The sequence below is a fragment of the Rhinoderma darwinii genome, unplaced genomic scaffold, assembly GCF_050947455.1.
Source record: "Rhinoderma darwinii isolate aRhiDar2 unplaced genomic scaffold, aRhiDar2.hap1 Scaffold_932, whole genome shotgun sequence".
NCBI lineage: Eukaryota > Metazoa > Chordata > Amphibia > Anura > Rhinodermatidae > Rhinoderma > Rhinoderma darwinii.
Window position 1 is genome coordinate 36,021 of NW_027464506.1, and position 13,260 is coordinate 49,280.

Consider the following 13,260-nt stretch of genomic DNA (forward strand, 5'->3'; position numbering starts at 1 on the left):
CTATGGTGCTGCATCAATCAGTGGCTGGCTCAGGTGCAGCTCTTTAACCTACCTAGGAGGGAGGGCGGAGAGAAGACAAGGAAGGTGAATGAGCTGTTCCAATGTGAAATGCCGGAAACACAGAAACACAGACGACACAAAACAAGAGGTGGCAATGTATTAATTAATTGCATTTAATAAATTAGCTCATTATCACACATGACTGTACAAATGCATTGTCCAACAGGTGTTGAAATAATGGGATTAAAAGGGGAGATCCCATCCGAAAGACAAAAACAATGGCAAACACAAAAAGCACTTTTGGAATCTGATTTTAGTAAACACATAAGGAAAGGGTGCACCGGTCCTGGAAATACTGCAATACCAGGTCAATGCGTGGAGTGGACAGAGCAAGCTCTATTTCCATCTCCCTGTTCTAAAAATCCATTTAATATATGGTCCCCAGATAGGGGACGTATCAGATATTAAACTGATAAGAACAGATACTACACTTGATCTTAGCCAAAAGGCCGAGAAGCGATAACCCGAACGTGCCGCGCGTTTTGCTTCTTTTGCTTGCACCACAATGCAGTGCTGAAAGAGGAGGAATCGACATAAAAACGCCTTCCTGGCAACGCCCAAATGCCCTCCTGCCGTGCAAACACTGGCAGCAGCAGCAGCAGCAGTAAGTGCATGCCCACTGCCACCCCTTCTCCTTTCACACCTTGTATCAGCTTTAATCCAGTCCAGTGCTGCCTGCTGAGCAGCACTGACCAACACTGCCTGGGCCCAGGCTTTTATCTCTGAGGCCCCATTATGATGTCAGAAAGCTGGCTCTGGCTCCTGAGGTCTCCACTATGACACGTGCAAAGTTCCGTCTGAACTTTATATAAGACGGTGCGGCTCAGTCAGTCACTCAGTGTTGCCTGAGAGGGCAACACTGCAACAGCCGGCCCCCAGGCTGTCTTTTTTTTGCACAGCTAGTTGCCTCCAGGAGGCCACAAGAGGGAGACAAGGGACTGCAAAATGGAAAATAGGCATCCACCAACTTTACAGACAACTTGTTCTCCTTGCTCCTACAACCTCCATCCTTGCACAGTTTGTTATTCTTCCAGGTAACATAGTAACAAATCCAAATTGCTGCTCTCTTTGTAGGCAAGCAAGGGTTTGTTGCAACTGCAATTCTTACTTCTTCTTGAAATGTAGGGACCACAGTACATTCCATCACATCCATCTAGTGTACACAGGTAGGTCCATTGTGACGGGCGGGCGGGCGGGCGGGCTGGCTGCTTTAATGGCTGTTTGCTGTTCCCCTACTCCACTCCACTATTTGACTATGGTGCTGCATCAATCAGTGGCTGGCTCAGGTGCAGCTCTTTAACCTACCTAGGAGGGAGGGCGGAGAGAAGACAAGGAAGGTGAATGAGCTGTTCCAATGTGAAATGCCGGAAACACAGAAACACAGACGACACAAAACAAGAGGTGGCAATGTATTAATTAATTGCATTTAATAAATTAGCTCATTATCACACATGACTGTACAAATGCATTGTCCAACAGGTGTTGAAATAATGGGATTAAAAGGGGAGATCCCATCCGAAAGACAAAAACAATGGCAAACACAAAAAGCACTTTTGGAATCTGATTTTAGTAAACACATAAGGAAAGGGTGCACCGGTCCTGGAAATACTGCAATACCAGGTCAATGCGTGGAGTGGACAGAGCAAGCTCTATTTCCATCTCCCTGTTCTAAAAATCCATTTAATATATGGTCCCCAGATAGGGGACGTATCAGATATTAAACTGATAAGAACAGATACTACACTTGATCTTAGCCAAAAGGCCGAGAAGCGATAACCCGAACGTGCCGCGCGTTTTGCTTCTTTTGCTTGCACCACAATGCAGTTCTGAAAGAGGAGGAATCGACATAAAAACGCATTCCAGGCAACGCCCAAATGCCCTCCTGCCGTGCAAACACTGGCAGCAGCAGCAGCAGCAGCAGCAGCAGCAGCAGTAAGTGCATGCCCACTGCCACACCTTCTCCTTTCACACCTTGTATCAGCTTTAATCCAGTCCAGTGCTGCCTGCTGAGCAGCACTGACCAACACTGCCTGGGCCCAGGCTTTTATCTCTGAGGCCCCATTATGATGTCAGAAAGCTGGCTCTGGCTCCTGAGGTCTCCACTATGACACGTGCAAAGTTCCGTCTGAACTTTATATAAGACGGTGCGGCTCAGTCAGTCACTCAGTGTTGCCTGAGAGGGCAACACTGCAACAGCCGGCCCCCAGGCTGTCTTTTTTTTGCACAGCTAGTTGCCTCCAGGAGGCCACAAGAGGGAGACAAGGGACTGCAAAATGGAAAATAGGCATCCACCAACTTTACAGACAACTTGTTCTCCTTGCTCCTACAACCTCCATCCTTGCACAGTTTGTTATTCTTCCAGGTAACATAGTAACAAATCCAAATTGCTGCTCTCTTTGTAGGCAAGCAAGGGTTTGTTGCAACTGCAATTCTTACTTCTTCTTGAAATGTAGGGACCACAGTACATTCCATCACATCCATCTAGTGTACACAGGTAGGTCCATTGTGACGGGCGGGCGGGCGGGCGGGCGGGCTGGCTGCTTTAATGGCTGTTTGCTGTTCCCCTACTCCACTCCACTATTTGACTATGGTGCTGCATCAATCAGTGGCTGGCTCAGGTGCAGCTCTTTAACCTACCTAGGAGTGAGGGCGGAGAGAAGACAAGGAAGGTGAATGAGCTGTTCCAATGTGAAATGCCGGAAACACAGAAACACAGACGACACAAAACAAGAGGTGGCAATGTATTAATTAATTGCATTTAATAAATTAGCTCATTATCACACATGACTGTACAAATGCATTGTCCAACAGGTGTTGAAATAATGGGATTAAAAGGGGAGATCCCATCCGAAAGACAAAAACAATGGCAAACACAAAAAGCACTTTTGGAATCTGATTTTAGTAAACACATAAGGAAAGGGTGCATCGGTCCTGGAAATACTGCAATACCAGGTCAATGCGTGGAGTGGACAGAGCAAGCTCTATTTCCATCTCCCTGTTCTAAAAATCCATTTAATATATGGTCCCCAGATAGGGGACGTATCAGATATTAAACTGATAAGAACAGATACTACACTTGATCTTAGCCAAAAGGCCGAGAAGCGATAACCCGAACGTGCCGCGCGTTTTGCTTCTTTTGCTTGCACCACAATGCAGTGCTGAAAGAGGAGGAATCGACATAAAAACGCCTTCCTGGCAACGCCCAAATGCCCTCCTGCCGTGCAAACACTGGCAGCAGCAGCAGCAGCAGCAGCAGCAGTAAGTGCATGCCCACTGCCACCCCTTCTCCTTTCACACCTTGTATCAGCTTTAATCCAGTCCAGTGCTGCCTGCTGAGCAGCACTGACCAACACTGCCTGGGCCCAGGCTTTTATCTCTGAGGCTCCATTATGATGTCAGAAAGCTGGCTCTGGCTCCTGAGGTCTCCACTATGACACGTGCAAAGTTCCGTCTGAACTTTATATAAGACGGTGCGGCTCAGTCAGTCACTCAGTGTTGCCTGAGAGGGCAACACTGCAACAGCCGGCCCCCAGGCTGTCTTTTTTTTGCACAGCTAGTTGCCTCCAGGAGGCCACAAGAGGGAGACAAGGGACTGCAAAATGGAAAATAGGCATCCACCAACTTTACAGACAACTTGTTCTCCTTGCTCCTACAACCTCCATCCTTGCACAGTTTGTTATTCTTCCAGGTAACATAGTAACAAATCCAAATTGCTGCTCTCTTTGTAGGCAAGCAAGGGTTTGTTGCAACTGCAATTCTTACTTCTTCTTGAAATGTAGGGACCACAGTACATTCCATCACATCCATCTAGTGTACACAGGTAGGTCCATTGTGACGGGCGGGCGGGCGGGCGGGCGGGCTGGCTGCTTTAATGGCTGTTTGCTGTTCCCCTACTCCACTCCACTATTTGACTAAGGTGCTGCATCAATCAGTGGCTGGCTCAGGTGCAGCTCTTTAACCTACCTAGGAGTGAGGGTGGAGAGAAGACAAGGAAGGTGAATGAGCTGTTCCAATGTGAAATGCCGGAAACACAGAAACACAGACGACACAAAACAAGAGGTGGCAATGTATTAATTAATTGCATTTAATAAATTAGCTCATTATCACACATGACTGTACAAATGCATTGTCCAACAGGTGTTGAAATAATGGGATTAAAAGGGGAGATCCCATCCGAAAGACAAAAACAATGGCAAACACAAAAAGCACTTTTGGAATCTGATTTTAGTAAACACATAAGGAAAGGGTGCATCGGTCCTGGAAATACTGCAATACCAGGTCAATGCGTGGAGTGGACAGAGCAAGCTCTATTTCCATCTCCCTGTTCTAAAAATCCATTTAATATATGGTCCCCAGATAGGGGATGTATCAGATATTAAACTGATAAGAACAGATACTACACTTGATCTTAGCCAAAAGGCCGAGAAGCGATAACCCGAACGTGCCGCGCGTTTTGCTTCTTTTGCTTGCACCACAATGCAGTGCTGAAAGAGGAGGAATCGACATAAAAACGCCTTCCTGGCAACGCCCAAATGCCCTCCTGCCGTGCAAACACTGGCAGCAGCAGCAGCAGCAGCAGCAGTAAGTGCATGCCCACTGCCACCCCTTCTCCTTTCACACCTTGTATCAGCTTTAATCCAGTCCAGTGCTGCCTGCTGAGCAGCACTGACCAACACTGCCTGGGCCCAGGCTTTTATCTCTGAGGCCCCATTATGATGACAGAAAGCTGGCTCTGGCTCCTGAGGTCTCCACTATGACACGTGCAAAGTTCCGTCTGAACTTTATATAAGACGGTGCGGCTCAGTCAGTCACTCAGTGTTGCCTGAGAGGGCAACACTGCAACAGCCGGCCCCCAGGCTGTCTTTTTTTTGCACAGCTAGTTGCCTCCAGGAGGCCACAAGAGGGAGACAAGGGACTGCAAAATGGAAAATAGGCATCCACCAACTTTACAGACAACTTGTTCTCCTTGCTCCTACAACCTCCATCCTTGCACAGTTTGTTATTCTTCCAGGTAACATAGTAACAAATCCAAATTGCTGCTCTCTTTGTAGGCAAGCAAGGGTTTGTTGCAACTGCAATTCTTACTTCTTCTTGAAATGTAGGGACCACAGTACATTCCATCACATCCATCTAATGTAGGTCCATTGTGACGGGCGGGCGGGCGGGCGGGCTGGCTGCTTTAATGGCTGTTTGCTGTTCCCCTACTCCACTCCACTATTTGACTATGGTGCTGCATCAATCAGTGGCTGGCTCAGGTGCAGCTCTTTAACCTACCTAGGAGGGAGGGCGCAGAGAAGACAAGGAAGGTGAATGAGCTGTTCCAATGTGAAATGCCGGAAACACAGAAACACAGACGACACAAAACAAGAGGTGGCAATGTATTAATTAATTGCATTTAATAAATTAGCTCATTATCACACATGACTGTACAAATGCATTGTCCAACAGGTGTTGAAATAATGGGATTAAAAGGGGAGATCCCATCCGAAAGACAAAAACAATGGCAAACACAAAAAGCACTTTTGGAATCTGATTTTGGTAAACACATAAGGAAAGGGTGCACCGGTCCTGGAAATACTGCAATACCAGGTCAATGCGTGGAGTGGACAAAGCAAGCTCTATTTCCATCTCCCTGTTCTAAAGATCCATTTAATATATGGTCCCCAGATAGGGGACGTATCAGATATTAAACTGATAAGAACAGATACTACACTTGATCTTAGCCAAAAGGCCGAGAAGCGATAACCCGAACGTGTCGCGCGTTTTGCTTCTTTTGCTTGCACCACAATGCAGTGCTGAAAGAGGAGGAATCGACATAAAAATGCCTTCCTGGCAACGCCCAAATGCCCTCCTGCCGTGCAAACACTGGCAGCAGCAGCAGCAGCAGCAGCAGCAGCAGTAAGTGCATGCCCACTGCCACCCCTTCTCCTTTCACACCTTGTATCAGCTTTAATCCAGTCCAGTGCTGCCTGCTGAGCAGCACTGACCAACACTGCCTGGGCCCAGGCTTTTATCTCTGAGGCCCCATTATGATGTCAGAAAGCTGGCTCTGGCTCCTGAGGTCTCCACTATGACACGTGCAAAGTTCCGTCTGAACTTTATATAAGACGGTGCGGCTCAGTCAGTCACTCAGTGTTGCCTGAGAGGGCAACACTGCAACAGCCGGCCCCCAGGCTGTCTTTTTTTTGCACAGCTAGTTGCCTCCAGGAGGCCACAAGAGGGAGACAAGGGACTGCAAAATGGAAAATAGGCATCCACCAACTTTACAGACAACTTGTTCTCCTTGCTCCTACAACCTCCATCCTTGCACAGTTTGTTATTCTTCCAGGTAACATAGTAACAAATCCAAATTGCTGCTCTCTTTGTAGGCAAGCAAGGGTTTGTTGCAACTGCAATTCTTACTTCTTCTTGAAATGTAGGGACCACAGTACATTCCATCACATCCATCTAGTGTACACAGGTAGGTCCATTGTGACGGGAGGGCGGGCGGGCGGGCTGGCTGCTTTAATGGCTGTTTGCTGTTCCCCTACTCCACTCCACTATTTGACTATGGTGCTGCATCAATCAGTGGCTGGCTCAGGTGCAGCTCTTTAACCTACCTAGGAGGGAGGGCGGAGAGAAGACAAGGAAGGTGAATGAGCTGTTCCAATGTGAAATGCCGGAAACACAGAAACACAGACGACACAAAACAAGAGGTGGCAATGTATTAATTAATTGCATTTAATAAATTAGCTCATTATCACACATGACTGTACAAATGCATTGTCCAACAGGTGTTGAAATAATGGGATTAAAAGGGGAGATCCCATCTGAAAGACAAAAACAATGGCAAACACAAAAAGCACTTTTGGAATCTGATTTTAGTAAACACATAAGGAAAGGGTGCACCGGTCCTGGAAATACTGCAATACCAGGTCAATGCGTGGAGTGGACAGAGCAAGCTCTATTTCCATCTCCCTGTTCTAAAAATCCATTTAATATATGGTCCCCAGATAGGGGACGTATCAGATATTAAACTGATAAGAACAGATACTACACTTGATCTTAGCCAAAAGGCCGAGAAGCGATAACCCGAACGTGCCGCGCGTTTTGCTTCTTTTGCTTGCACCACAATGCAGTGCTGAAAGAGGAGGAATCGACATAAAAACGCCTTCCTGGCAACGCCCAAATGCCCTCCTGCCGTGCAAACACTGGCAGCAGCAGCAGCAGCAGTAAGTGCATGCCCACTGCCACCCCTTCTCCTTTCACACCTTGTATCAGCTTTAATCCAGTTCAGTGCTGCCTGCTGAGCAGCACTGACCAACACTGCCTGGGCCCAGGCTTTTATCTCTGAGGCCCCATTATGATGTCAGAAAGCTGGCTCTGGCTCCTGAGGTCTCCACTATGACACGTGCAAAGTTCCGTCTGAACTTTATATAAGACGGTGCGGCTCAGTCAGTCACTCAGTGTTGCCTGAGAGGGCAACACTGCAACAGCCGGCCCCCAGGCTGTCTTTTTTTTGCACAGCTAGTTGCCTCCAGGAGGCCACAAGAGGGAGACAAGGGACTGCAAAATGGAAAATAGGCATCCACCAACTTTACAGACAACTTGTTCTCCTTGCTCCTACAACCTCCATCCTTGCACAGTTTGTTATTCTTCCAGGTAACATAGTAACAAATCCAAATTGCTGCTCTCTTTGTAGGCAAGCAAGGGTTTGTTGCAACTGCAATTCTTACTTCTTCTTGAAATGTAGGGACCACAGTACATTCCATCACATCCATCTAATGTAGGTCCATTGTGACGGGCGGGCGGGCGGGCGGGCTGGCTGCTTTAATGGCTGTTTGCTGTTCCCCTACTCCACTCCACTATTTGACTATGGTGCTGCATCAATCAGTGGCTGGCTCAGGTGCAGCTCTTTAACCTACCTAGGAGGGAGGGCGCAGAGAAGACAAGGAAGGTGAATGAGCTGTTCCAATGTGAAATGCCGGAAACACAGAAACACAGACGACACAAAACAAGAGGTGGCAATGTATTAATTAATTGCATTTAATAAATTAGCTCATTATCACACATGACTGCACAAATGCATTGTCCAACAGGTGTTGAAATAATGGGATTAAAAGGGGAGATCCCATCCGAAAGACAAAAACAATGGCAAACACAAAAAGCACTTTTGGAATCTGATTTTAGTAAACACATAAGGAAAGGGTGCACCGGTCCTGGAAATACTGCAATACCAGGTCAATGCGTGGAGTGGACAAAGCAAGCTCTATTTCCATCTCCCTGTTCTAAAAATCCATTTAATATATGGTCCCCAGATAGGGGACGTATCAGATATTAAACTGATAAGAACAGATACTACACTTGATCTTAGCCAAAAGGCCGAGAAGCGATAACCCGAACGTGTCGCGCGTTTTGCTTCTTTTGCTTGCACCACAATGCAGTGCTGAAAGAGGAGGAATCGACATAAAAATGCCTTCCTGGCAACGCCCAAATGCCCTCTTGCCGTGCAAACACTGGCAGCAGCAGCAGCAGCAGCAGCAGTAAGTGCATGCCCACTGCCACCCCTTCTCCTTTCACACCTTGTATCAGCTTTAATCCAGTCCAGTGCTGCCTGCTGAGCAGCACTGACCAACACTGCCTGGGCCCAGGCTTTTATCTCTGAGGCCCCATTATGATGTCAGAAAGCTGGCTCTGGCTCCTGAGGTCTCCACTATGACACGTGCAAAGTTCCGTCTGAACTTTATATAAGACGGTGCGGCTCAATCAGTCACTCAGTGTTGCCTGAGAGGGCAACACTGCAACAGCCGGCCCCCAGGCTGTCTTTTTTTTGCACAGCTAGTTGCCTCCAGGAGGCCACAAGAGGGAGACAAGGGACTGCAAAATGGAAAATAGGCATCCACCAACTTTACAGACAACTTGTTCTCCTTGCTCCTACAACCTCCATCCTTGCACAGTTTGTTATTCTTCCAGGTAACATAGTAACAAATCCAAATTGCTGCTCTCTTTGTAGGCAAGCAAGGGTTTGTTGCAACTGCAATTCTTACTTCTTCTTGAAATGTAGGGACCACAGTACATTCCATCACATCCATCTAGTGTACACAGGTAGGTCCATTGTGACGGGCGGGCGGGCGGGCGGGCTGGCTGCTTTAATGGCTGTTTGCTGTTCCCCTACTCCACTCCACTATTTGACTATGGTGCTGCATCAATCAGTGGCTGGCTCAGGTGCAGCTCTTTAACCTACCTAGGAGGGAGGGCGGAGAGAAGACAAGGAAGGTGAATGAGCTGTTCCAATGTGAAATGCCGGAAACACAGAAACACAGACGACACAAAACAAGAGGTGGCAATGTATTAATTAATTGCATTTAATAAATGAGCTCATTATCACACATGACTGTACAAATGCATTGTCCAACAGGTGTTGAAATAATGGGATTAAAAGGGGAGATCCCATCCGAAAGACAAAAACAATGGCAAACACAAAAAGCACTTTTGGAATCTGATTTTAGTAAACACATAAGGAAAGGGTGCACCGGTCCTGGAAATACTGCAATACCAGGTCAATGCGTGGAGTGGACAGAGCAAGCTCTATTTCCATCTCCCTGTTCTAAAAATCCATTTAATATATGGTCCCCAGATAGGGGACGTATCAGATATTAAACTGATAAGAACAGATACTACACTTGATCTTAGCCAAAAGGCCGAGAAGCGATAACCCGAACGGGCCGCGCGTTGACCGAGCCTGCCCAATACTGCTGTTCACCCCTTGCAGCGATTCAGCCTACTCCTAGGCAATTCCATGGGGCCCTGCAGGCTCACACACACTCACAGCTACTAAGCGGGAGGTGAATAAAGGCCGGAGAGGAAGCAAGACAGGATTTGCTTCTTTTGCTTGCACCACAATGCAGTGCTGAAAGAGGAGGAATCGACATAAAAACGCCTTCCTGGCAACGCCCAAATGCCCTCCTGCCGTGCAAACACTGGCAGCAGCAGCAGCAGTAAGTGCATGCCCACTGCCACCCCTTCTCCTTTCACACCTTGTATCAGCTTTAATCCAGTCCAGTGCTGCCTGCTGAGCAGCACTGACCAACACGGCCTGGGCCCAGGCTTTTATCTCTGAGGCCCCATTATGATGTCAGAAAGCTGGCTCTGGCTCCTGAGGTCTCCACTATGACACGTGCAAAGTTCCGTCTGAACTTTATATAAGACGGTGCGGCTCAGTCAGTCACTCAGTGTTGCCTGAGAGGGCAACACTGCAACAGCCGGCCCCCAGGCTGTCTTTTTTTTGCACAGCTAGTTGCCTCCAGGAGGCCACAAGAGGGAGACAAGGGACTGCAAAATGGAAAATAGGCATCCACCAACTTTACAGACAACTTGTTCTCCTTGCTCCTACAACCTCCATCCTTGCACAGTTTGTTATTCTTCCAGGTAACATAGTAACAAATCCAAATTGCTGCTCTCTTTGTAGGCAAGCAAGGGTTTGTTGCAACTGCAATTCTTACTTCTTCTTGAAATGTAGGGACCACAGTACATTCCATCACATCCATCTAATGTAGGTCCATTGTGACGGGCGGGCGGGCGGGCGGGCTGGCTGCTTTAATGGCTGTTTGCTGTTCCCCTACTCCACTCCACTATTTGACTATGGTGCTGCATCAATCAGTGGCTGGCTCAGGTGCAGCTCTTTAACCTACCTAGGAGGGAGGGCGCAGAGAAGACAAGGAAGGTGAATGAGCTGTTCCAATGTGAAATGCCGGAAACACAGAAACACAGACGACACAAAACAAGAGGTGGCAATGTATTAATTAATTGCATTTAATAAATTAGCTCATTATCACACATGACTGCACAAATGCATTGTCCAACAGGTGTTGAAATAATGGGATTAAAAGGGGAGATCCCATCCGAAAGACAAAAACAATGGCAAACACAAAAAGCACTTTTGGAATCTGATTTTAGTAAACACATAAGGAAAGGGTGCACCGGTCCTGGAAATACTGCAATACCAGGTCAATGCGTGGAGTGGACAAAGCAAGCTCTATTTCCATCTCCCTGTTCTAAAAATCCATTTAATATATGGTCCCCAGATAGGGGACGTATCAGATATTAAACTGATAAGAACAGATACTACACTTGATCTTAGCCAAAAGGCCGAGAAGCGATAACCCGAACGTGTCGCGCGTTTTGCTTCTTTTGCTTGCACCACAATGCAGTGCTGAAAGAGGAGGAATCGACATAAAAATGCCTTCCTGGCAACGCCCAAATGCCCTCTTGCCGTGCAAACACTGGCAGCAGCAGCAGCAGCAGCAGCAGTAAGTGCATGCCCACTGCCACCCCTTCTCCTTTCACACCTTGTATCAGCTTTAATCCAGTCCAGTGCTGCCTGCTGAGCAGCACTGACCAACACTGCCTGGGCCCAGGCTTTTATCTCTGAGGCCCCATTATGATGTCAGAAAGCTGGCTCTGGCTCCTGAGGTCTCCACTATGACACGTGCAAAGTTCCGTCTGAACTTTATATAAGACGGTGCGGCTCAATCAGTCACTCAGTGTTGCCTGAGAGGGCAACACTGCAACAGCCGGCCCCCAGGCTGTCTTTTTTTTGCACAGCTAGTTGCCTCCAGGAGGCCACAAGAGGGAGACAAGGGACTGCAAAATGGAAAATAGGCATCCACCAACTTTACAGACAACTTGTTCTCCTTGCTCCTACAACCTCCATCCTTGCACAGTTTGTTATTCTTCCAGGTAACATAGTAACAAATCCAAATTGCTGCTCTCTTTGTAGGCAAGCAAGGGTTTGTTGCAACTGCAATTCTTACTTCTTCTTGAAATGTAGGGACCACAGTACATTCCATCACATCCATCTAGTGTACACAGGTAGGTCCATTGTGACGGGCGGGCGGGCGGGCTGGCTGCTTTAATGGCTGTTTGCTGTTCCCCTACTCCACTCCACTATTTGACTATGGTGCTGCATCAATCAGTGGCTGGCTCAGGTGCAGCTCTTTAACCTACCTAGGAGGGAGGGCGGAGAGAAGACAAGGAAGGTGAATGAGCTGTTCCAATGTGAAATGCCGGAAACACAGAAACACAGACGACACAAAACAAGAGGTGGCAATGTATTAATTAATTGCATTTAATAAATTAGCTCATTATCACACATGACTGTACAAATGCATTGTCCAACAGGTGTTGAAATAATGGGATTAAAAGGGGAGATCCCATCCGAAAGACAAAAACAATGGCAAACACAAAAAGCACTTTTGGAATCTGATTTTAGTAAACACATAAGGAAAGGGTGCACCGGTCCTGGAAATACTGCAATACCAGGTCAATGCGTGGAGTGGACAGAGCAAGCTCTATTTCCATCTCCCTGTTCTAAAAATCCATTTAATATATGGTCCCCAGATAGGGGACGTATCAGATATTAAACTGATAAGAACAGATACTACACTTGATCTTAGCCAAAAGGCCGAGAAGCGATAACCCGAACGGGCCGCGCGTTGACCGAGCCTGCCCAATACTGCTGTTCACCCCTTGCAGCGATTCAGCCTACTCCTAGGCAATTCCATGGGGCCCTGCAGGCTCACACACACTCACAGCTACTAAGCGGGAGGTGAATAAAGGCCGGAGAGGAAGCAAGACAGGATTTGCTTCTTTTGCTTGCACCACAATGCAGTGCTGAAAGAGGAGGAATCGACATAAAAACGCCTTCCTGGCAACGCCCAAATGCCCTCCTGCCGTGCAAACACTGGCAGCAGCAGCAGCAGTAAGTGCATGCCCACTGCCACCCCTTCTCCTTTCACACCTTGTATCAGCTTTAATCCAGTCCAGTGCTGCCTGCTGAGCAGCACTGACCAACACTGCCTGGGCCCAGGCTTTTATCTCTGAGGCCCCATTATGATGTCAGAAAGCTGGCTCTGGCTCCTGAGGTCTCCACTATGACACGTGCAAAGTTCCGTCTGAACTTTATATAAGACGGTGCGGCTCAGTCAGTCACTCAGTGTTGCCTGAGAGGGCAACACTGCAACAGCCGGCCCCCAGGCTGTCTTTTTCTTGCACAGCTAGTTGCCTCCAGGAGGCCACAAGAGGGAGACAAGGGACTGCAAAATGGAAAATAGGCATCCACCAACTTTACAGACAACTTGTTCTCCTTGCTCCTACAACCTCCATCCTTGCACAGTTTGTTATTCTTCCAGGTAACATAGTAACAAATCCAAATTGCTGCTC

The 13,260-nt window shown here is 47.6% G+C and overlaps 10 non-coding genes across 10 annotated transcripts; all 10 read right to left on the reverse strand.

Moving 5' to 3' along the window:
• Nucleotides 1-330: 330 nt before the first annotated feature.
• LOC142732950 (U2 spliceosomal RNA) lies at nucleotides 331-521 on the reverse strand. The gene has a single exon (XR_012879779.1). It is a non-coding gene; the product is annotated as a U2 spliceosomal RNA (small nuclear RNA).
• A 1,122-nt stretch (nucleotides 522-1,643) lies between these two features.
• Nucleotides 1,644-1,834, reverse strand: LOC142732951 (U2 spliceosomal RNA). Its single transcript, XR_012879780.1, has one exon. It is a non-coding gene; the product is annotated as a U2 spliceosomal RNA (small nuclear RNA).
• Nucleotides 1,835-2,975: 1,141 nt separating this feature from the next.
• LOC142732911 (U2 spliceosomal RNA) lies at nucleotides 2,976-3,166 on the reverse strand. Its single transcript, XR_012879745.1, has one exon. It is a non-coding gene; the product is annotated as a U2 spliceosomal RNA (small nuclear RNA).
• A 1,135-nt stretch (nucleotides 3,167-4,301) lies between these two features.
• Nucleotides 4,302-4,492, reverse strand: LOC142732927 (U2 spliceosomal RNA). Its single transcript, XR_012879759.1, has one exon. It is a non-coding gene; the product is annotated as a U2 spliceosomal RNA (small nuclear RNA).
• A 1,120-nt stretch (nucleotides 4,493-5,612) lies between these two features.
• Nucleotides 5,613-5,803, reverse strand: LOC142732934 (U2 spliceosomal RNA). Its single transcript, XR_012879766.1, has one exon. It is a non-coding gene; the product is annotated as a U2 spliceosomal RNA (small nuclear RNA).
• Nucleotides 5,804-6,937: 1,134 nt separating this feature from the next.
• On the reverse strand, nucleotides 6,938-7,128 carry LOC142732953 (U2 spliceosomal RNA). Its single transcript, XR_012879782.1, has one exon. It is a non-coding gene; the product is annotated as a U2 spliceosomal RNA (small nuclear RNA).
• A 1,114-nt stretch (nucleotides 7,129-8,242) lies between these two features.
• On the reverse strand, nucleotides 8,243-8,433 carry LOC142732921 (U2 spliceosomal RNA). The gene has a single exon (XR_012879754.1). It is a non-coding gene; the product is annotated as a U2 spliceosomal RNA (small nuclear RNA).
• Nucleotides 8,434-9,561: 1,128 nt separating this feature from the next.
• On the reverse strand, nucleotides 9,562-9,752 carry LOC142732954 (U2 spliceosomal RNA). The gene has a single exon (XR_012879783.1). It is a non-coding gene; the product is annotated as a U2 spliceosomal RNA (small nuclear RNA).
• Nucleotides 9,753-11,008: 1,256 nt separating this feature from the next.
• LOC142732922 (U2 spliceosomal RNA) lies at nucleotides 11,009-11,199 on the reverse strand. Its single transcript, XR_012879755.1, has one exon. It is a non-coding gene; the product is annotated as a U2 spliceosomal RNA (small nuclear RNA).
• Nucleotides 11,200-12,323: 1,124 nt separating this feature from the next.
• On the reverse strand, nucleotides 12,324-12,514 carry LOC142732955 (U2 spliceosomal RNA). The gene has a single exon (XR_012879784.1). It is a non-coding gene; the product is annotated as a U2 spliceosomal RNA (small nuclear RNA).
• Between the last annotated feature and the right edge of the window lie 746 nt (nucleotides 12,515-13,260).